Here is a 7,820-nt window from a genome sequence, read left to right on the forward strand (position 1 = left end):
GGCAGTGGGTAGATGTAGACATGACTGGGTGGGTAAGTGAGTAACCAGGTTCCATTGTTCACAGAGGCTCCAAAGAGGGGAAACCTAATACTGTAAAAAGATATTGTACAATAGCGAAGGACAAAAGACTAATAAAAGTTGTCTGCAGGTGGCAAGATGGCTGTGGTTGTTTTTTTTTTTTTAAGATTTTATTATTTATTTATTCATGAGAGACAGAGAGAGAGAGAGAGAGAGAGAGAGAGAGAGGCAGATACAGGCAGAGGGAGAAGCAGGCTCCATGCCAGGCTCGATGTGAGACTCGATCCCAGGTCTCCAGGATTAGGCCCTGGGCTGAAGGCGGCGCTAAACCACTGAGCCACCTGGGCTGCCCATGTGGTTTTCATTTCACTCTTTGTGCTCTTCTGTGTGTGAGATGACAGGAGTCCTCAGAGCATACTTGCTCCACTGCCTTATCAGGAAGGCAGTGTCTCAGGGCAGGGCTTTATCTCTGCTGAGAGGGAGAAAAGAGAAGAGGCCCCAGGTGGGAGGTGGCCAGGAAAGAAGCTCAGCCGACAGCCACGAGGAGGGCAGCTGGGAAAGAGACGAGTCTAACGGGACCTTTGAGGCTGTTTGCCGCGGGGTGAGTGACCCCCCCAATCCATGACCTCTTCTAGACCAACCACACCCCAAAGGCCCAACAGCATCCTGTGGGGGATGAGGCTGCAGCGTATGCATTTGTGGGTGGAGTGGGAGACAAAGATACTCAGCCCACAGCAGAATCTCTCCTCTGTTCCTTTATGAAATGATCCACACAACCTAAAAATAAAACGCCAAGTTCAGAGTTCATGGAGCCGTCTGTAAAGGCCATGGGCCCGTGTCAATATGCACTTTGTGTGCTACGCAAGGGCCCAGGTCCTCGGGGGCATCGTCCCCAGCGAGACATCTGCACCTTGTCCAGTTATGTCCAATGCAAGAGACATCTTTACCAGATTCGCACAAACTTGCCATGTAGCTCGAGGCCACCCAACACAGAAGCCAGCAGCATGGACCAGGAGACGCCCGCACATCCAGAGTCCAGCATTCCACATTTTCTGCAATTATGAAAAAGAGAGAGAGAGAGAGAGAGATGAAAACCCAACATGGTTTGCAGTCCCCTCTGCACATGGAACATTCTGGACTATTTCAGGACATTCTGGAAACCCCAGTCCTTGATGCTCCGAGCACTAGAGTTCGTGGAAATAGCCCCGGGGCCTCAGCTCATGCTTCTGAGTAATAACGATTTCAGTTGACCCAGGTGTTCTTGGCAGAGAGGCAGCCCTGCCTGAGCCCATCCCACAGTCCTCCCTGAGCCGAGTCGGCCCAGCGTGCAGGCCCCCAGCAGCCCCACCCAGGCCACAGGGCCCCAGCCCTCAGGTGTTTTCCTGATATCCCTGGTGAGGTCTGGTTCTGTGGGTCCCCAGAGAGCCCTGGGCACTAGTGCTTCTAAAAAACTCTTCAGTTGATTGCAACTCACAGCCAGGGCTGGGCCATCCCAGGTAGGGCTGCAGGTTCTCCCGGCCGCCAGGCCAGCCTCTTCCCCTCCTGGTGGGTGCGCATCACGGGTGAGCAGGGAATCTGAGCTCATAAACTGCGGCAGGCTCCCCCACCATCGTTTGGACAGTCTGGTTGAGAAGGCTTCCTGGACTTGCTCCAACCCATGCCTGCGAACAAATGGAAGGCAGGGGCTGCCCCCACCTCCAAGCCTGGGGCTTTCCCTGTAGCTCCGAGCCCCACCGACCCCTGGCATCAGCGAGAAGGGCACAGATTCAGGTTGGGCCTGCTTGTCAAGGAGACCTTGAGTCACCGGGTGTGCGCTGAGAACAAAGCCGGTTTGGGAGGAGCCGGAAACTTGGGGGGGTGGGGGGGTGTCGTTAGGCTGGAGGGAAGGAGACACAGAGGGGCGGTAAAGCTGTCTCCCAACATCTGCAGGGCTGACTCATGGTGGAGAGAGCAGAGGATGAGGAGTGGCCGTGATAAGGGACAGATTTTAAGCGGTTAGGGTAAGGCCCAGAGGAAGAACACTGACTACCCCCTCACACAGGGGACCCGAGAGCAGCTAATGACTGGGACTAGGGCTGGCCCCTGAATGCTGTGGGGGTTACGGGCACTGCCCCCAACCCCCGAGCGTCAAAAATTCCCTTATAATCTTTGACTCCTCCAACACTTAACTACTAATAGCCGACTATTGACCAGAGCCTTACTGATAACATGAACGGCCAATTAACACATATTCTATATTCATATATATTTTATACTGTGTCCTTACAATAAAGAAAGCTGGAGAAAAGAGGGTGGTATTAAGGAAATCATAGAGAAGAGAAACCACATTTTCAGCATTGTGCTGTATTTTTTTAAGATTTTATTTATTTGTTCATAGAGACACACACAGAGAGAGAGAGAGAGAGAGAGAGAGAGAGAGAGAGAGAGAGAGGCAGAGACACAGGCAGAGGGAGAAACAGGCTCCATGCAGAGAGCCTGACGTGGGACTCGATCCAGGGTCTCCAGGATCACGCCCTGGGCTGCAGGCGGCGCTAAACCACTGCGCCACCAGGGCTGCCCCATCGTGCTGTATTTAAGGGAAAACATCTGTGTGTAAGCGGACCCGTGGCATTCAAGGGTCACCTGTATTTTCAAAGGGTTGAAGAGAGGAAAGAGAACCCAATGATGGGGGTGGTGGGGGGCCCACCCGTCCCACGCTGAAGAGCCCAGGGGAGGGGTTACCGTACAGGATGAAGCCATGGCCATGAGAAGCCCCCAACGCTACCCCCTTGGGCAGAGGAACTTGGTCACTGCTACTGCCAGGCTCTGCCATCAGCCAACCCGACCAGGAGCCAGGGGGCAAGGAGCAGGGGCTGAGCACAGCCCGTATAGGTCAGCAGGGCACAGGGCGGGAGACAGGGTGAGGGTGGCTCTCAGGGACAGCAGGGAGTTTCTGACCCACCCCTGACCCAGGACGCTAGAGGGGGATCCTTGCCCCCCTAGAAGGGTGTTGGCTTCAGTGACCTGTCATGCCTGCTGTTGGGAAGGATTTCGGGCTCGGGCAAGCTAAGTCCTGCTGCTGTGGGTACAGGATGCTGAGCCAGCACAAAACCAGGCTCCACGGCTGCATATACACCTGGAGCCCTCCGTGGGATTTGCCATCAGGGCCTGCCCATTGGGTTAGACTTGTCAAGTGTCAGCCGCCCCCAAGGCTGAGGGTCAGGCACTCCACCGGGGACTTCCAGGTGACTCAGCTCAGCCTGTTCCTCGAGCAGGGTGGCAGGTCTTTGGATGACAAACCCGGGCAGGAATAACAGGAGACCACAGGCTGGCATTCTCAGGAACAAATGGATTTCCCTCCCAAGTGCAAGGCTAGGCACGTCCTTGAATGGACTCCAACCTGGATGCTGCAGGGTGGGGGGGTGGGGACAGCGCTCCCCTGGAAAGCCAGGGAGAGGCAGGGTGATGGGCTCCGTTCACCCTGGTGAGCCGCCTCGTCTGATGCTTTGGAAGGTCAGGAGCCCTGAGTGGGGCTGGCTGGACCCCACAGCTCACTGGGAAAGAGCTTTCAGCTTCACCAGGAAAGTGCATCCATCCCCATTTCCACACTAAATTGTGGGTGAAGTCCCTAGGCCAGCCCTACACATGTGTGTCACCCATAAGGATGTGACCAGCGTGACCAGCACCCACCTAGACACAGAAACTCACTTCCTTCATAGTTTTCTGACTCCCTGTTTGTTCTGATTGCCCATCTTAGCCGGAAGTCAAGAACCTTCCTCCAGGAGCCTCCTGCACCAACGTAAATTGACTGAGAAGCTCATGAGAACTTGCGTGGCCCAAAGGACACAGTCTACTCTGCACGGGAGCCAGAGGGACTGGATGGTCCTATCATCCCCCAGAGCCCACATGGGACCCGAGCTGCTCTGCTGCGGCCGCGTGACATTGCTGTTGAACCCGCGTTCGGCACATCCCTGCTGCCTGTCCCGGTGAGACCTGGTCTGGTCCTCCTGGCGTCCTGGCCTCTGCTTGGGTGGGGCCAATGTGCTCATGGGTTCAAGGGCACATCTGCATTCCCCGTCAGGAACCCCTCTGGGGCAGGTGCTGCTCCCCAAACCTCAGACTCAGCTGGGGAGCCCGTGGTGCAGGTCCCCTTCAGAACTTGTGGGTCTTCGGGTCCTCTTTTCTTGGTTGGAACTGTTCCCACATATCTGAGAGTATCTCCAGGACTGAGCTTCTGCTCCCTTCCTGCAGGAGACTCCTTGCTCCCTGGACACGTCTGCCCACCTCCTCCCCAGCACTACTCCTCAGGGGACAGTCAGGCCATGGAAGGTCTTGTCCCCCCATCCCCTCCAGGGCCCACTCGCCAAACCCCTTCTCTATACCACCACCCCCTTTATCCACACAGCCAGAAAAACAGGTGGCACCTTCCTAGTCTTAATGGCAACGCAGATGTGACATTGCACACCATGCCTGGGGAGCTGAATCCTGGTGCTGACCATAATTGTTTGCATCCCAAGTCTTAAGAGTAGGGGACCCGAGTGTGGGGTAAGCATGGTGGGGAGAGGACGAGTGGAGGGAGAAGGGGAAGAGGAAGGTTCTCCTGTTCTCCCCAACTCAGGACTGGTCCATTAGGAACATTTTGAAACAGAAGGCACAAGACTTTGTCCTCTTCCCTGCTAATTCCTCCAGCAGCTTTGTTTATTCCAATATCCCCTTGCTCTAAGCTCCCAGAACACTGCTCCTCCTCCCCAGGCAGCTGCCCCTCTGGCAGTGCTCTGGGATCCCAGATCCATCCCCAAGAGATCCTGTCCTCTCAGGACAGCTCCTCTCCCTTTGAGTGTTGGCAGGAAAGCACACTGAACAAACTAATTTATACTAAAGTGAAGGTGGCTGATACATAGCTAACCCTCCAAGAGCTATTAGCATTTTCTAGAAAGATGGCTCCTGAGCCTCATTACTCACTAATTAGTGGGCTTCACATCTGTGCCAAATCAAAGGAAATTTGAAGAGTGTGGAGAGGACACCTGAGGGTAGGAGTACGACCAGGCCACTCTGGAAGCTCTCCCCTCTTTGCTGCTCCTGTCTTCCTGTCTAGTTCTCTGAACTAAATGTTTCTGTCCTGACCTCCTGGAGACAGAGGACCCTAGTGGGAGGGGTAGGAAGGTGTCCCTGGACAGAGTCCTGAGGACTGTACTCCAGGTAAGTCAAGGAAGGTGCTAGGCGCCCCCCCACCCCAGAGCTCCTCGTGGGACAGCCCTCCAGGGACCCCAAACTCTCCCCAGCACCGTCTTGGGATCCTTGCTGGTCCCAGAGCATCTTCTGGTTTCCCTGAAGTGCCCGTGGCCCACATTGAGCTGCCAAGGATCAGCATCTGGCGTCCACTTGCACTCCCGTGCCCACCCTATGCCCTGGGGGGACCCCAAGGGGACAGGGCCTGCCTTTTCCCACGGAGGAAAACCCTTAGTGCTTGCATAACACAGAGACCAGGAACCGGAATGTCCCTCCCCGGCCTTGCCTGGGTGCCCAGAGCCGTGGAGCCCGAGGCGAGCTCAAATGACGTGGGTCAGCCCTGCTAGTGAATGCCCCCGGGATGCCCCCATGGCAGCCTCATGACAGGCTCCCTAACACACACGGGGCATCTCCTGGCAGGGCCCTACCTCGGGGGTGTCAGAGCAGGTCATGGTCACCAGCCCCCCCCAACCCCCTGCTGATTTCTGGCCAGTCAGGAGTAGGGTGACTTTTCTGAGGCCAGCTCGGCCCCGCATCCCAGGCTTTGCTGACCTGGGCTTCTGGGTGCAGGCCCCGTGTCGGGCCCGGCAGTGGGCAGCCCGGGCTTGCAGACGAGGTATTTCAGGGCTCGGAGCCCATTTCTCCTCTGGAAGATGTGGGGCAAGAGTGAGGTCGGAGAGGAGGGAGTGGTGGGGGGCCAGGCAGCAGATGCAGCACAGCTGTACCATCCACGCTGGTGAGTGTGGCACTTACAGAGATAGAGACAGAGACAGACGTAGAGACCCCCAGAGACCCAGAGACAGAGAGACACAGGGAGAAGACGACAACAAGAGACAAGAAGAGAGACACGTGCAGAGGAAGAGACAGAGACAGAGAGACAGAGAGACAGAGCAAATCAGCCATAAAAGCTCAGAGCTGGCAGGGAGGCCTCTCCAGGTGGGATAGGCAGGGCGGGGAAGGAGAGACCTTGGTGCCAGGAAGGGAGGGGGAAGGTCCCCTGGGGCTGCGGGAGCAGCAGGTTGGAAGCATCCCGGAGGGTGTGTTCCAAAGGCCAGGTCCCCCCCCCCGCCCCCCCCCCGTAGGAGAGGAGTGGTGAGCGCGGAGGAGGGCCCAACAGAGTCAAGGCTGGAGCTGTGCGTGGAGGGTGTCTGAGGGGCAGGAGCCCATCCAGGAGGGCGGGCTTGGTCCGGGGGGCAGGGGTGAAGCTGTGAGCCTCTTGGGTGGACCAGCAGCTGGGAAGAGACTGGCAGCCAGACCGGAGGAGCGAGAGTGGGTGACCACAGCAGGGCTGCAGACCACAGTAGCGCCCGGACCAGAGCAGGGCGACCCGAGCAAGCCCCGACTTCTCTGTCCCCTTCATGCAACAGGTGCAGGAGCAGGAAGGAGCAGGAACCTGGGTGCTCCCACCTGCCCCCCGGGGCATCCAGGTAGTGGGGAGGCCTTGGCCTGTGGCTCCATGAGAATCTCCTGTGTTCGCTGCAGAGGAGGCGACGAGCAGAGAGCTCCCTAAGACACGGGAATGAAAATCCAGCCGCCGGCCTCGCCTTCCGGGGGGCCTGGTGGCCGACAGAGGACGGCCCTCGTGCAGGAAGCAGAACAACGTGGATCCAGGTGGAAACCTCGAAGCTCGTCTCTTTCTTAGCTTCTCCCAACGTCTTCCTTCACCGTCGAGTGCTGTAAAGTGAGGACAGCTAGAGTCTCCGGCCATCGGCGTGGGGCCAGGTCCAAATGCAAACGTCAGGGCACAGGAGGCACACGGGGAAGAGCCCAGATGACCCGACTCACATTTGGGAGCTCGAGTGCGCGATGCGGCCTGCTGTGTAGCAGCGCAGGAGCACCCACGATGGCGCCGTCTCGATTTGGCTTCTTCCTGGTCCTACTGCTTTTGGTGCTAGTGGTGGTCTGAGGCGGGAAGTGACACAGGGAGGGACCACGTGGTGGGTTACTGGGCTGCTCGTGGTGCTGGAGACACCGGTGCCCGCGTCAGGATACTCAGTCCCAAAGACCCAGTGTGGCCGGAGGATATCCCAGCTCCCAGCTCCCCAGACTTCACCCCAGAATGGAAGTTCAAAGATGAAATCACTAAGGGTTTTAAGATGGGGGCAGCGGAGCGCTGAAGCAGGGGTGGGCTCCGGGTGGCTTGGGGCCGCGCTCTGAAGTCACTCTCTCTCAGAACCCTTTGGCCTGTGCTCAATGCCAGAGGTTTACTGGAGCTCGCAGCGCCTTTGGATTCTAACTAGGTAAAAAATCCTATAAGCGACACGTTCTTTGGTTAATGAGTACAGTTCCTTCCCCTTGGGGTGAAATTAGGGGCACAGATTTAATTTAACATCTTCCTCTTCTTTTCTCTCTTTTTAAACAGCAGATTTCTAGACCTAAGTCAGTTCTCATTTTAATTCAAATCTGTGTGTATCCAAATCCTGGGAGACCAGCAGGGAGTTTTCAACCTCTGCGAGGCTGCTGTCCTTCTCCCTCTGTCACCTGCCAGATGGGAGGCCCCGGGGTTGGACTCAAGGCCCAGAGGAACCAGAGCGGGAAGGGGGTCATGAGGGAGGTGCAGGACAGGGTCCAGAGGGGCCTCAGACACACAGGCC

General features: G+C 57.0%; 1 long non-coding RNA gene across 1 annotated transcript; it reads left to right on the plus strand.

The window, feature by feature from the left end:
* The first annotated feature begins 401 nt into the window (after nt 1-401).
* On the plus strand, nt 402-7,273 carry LOC140598895 (uncharacterized). Its single transcript, XR_012001442.1, has 3 exons — nt 402-619; nt 3,755-3,983; nt 6,594-7,273. It is a non-coding gene; the product is annotated as an uncharacterized lncRNA (long non-coding RNA).
* Nucleotides 7,274-7,820: the final 547 nt, after the last annotated feature.

This window comes from Vulpes vulpes, chromosome 5, assembly GCF_048418805.1.
Source record: "Vulpes vulpes isolate BD-2025 chromosome 5, VulVul3, whole genome shotgun sequence".
Taxonomy (NCBI): Eukaryota; Metazoa; Chordata; class Mammalia; order Carnivora; family Canidae; genus Vulpes; species Vulpes vulpes.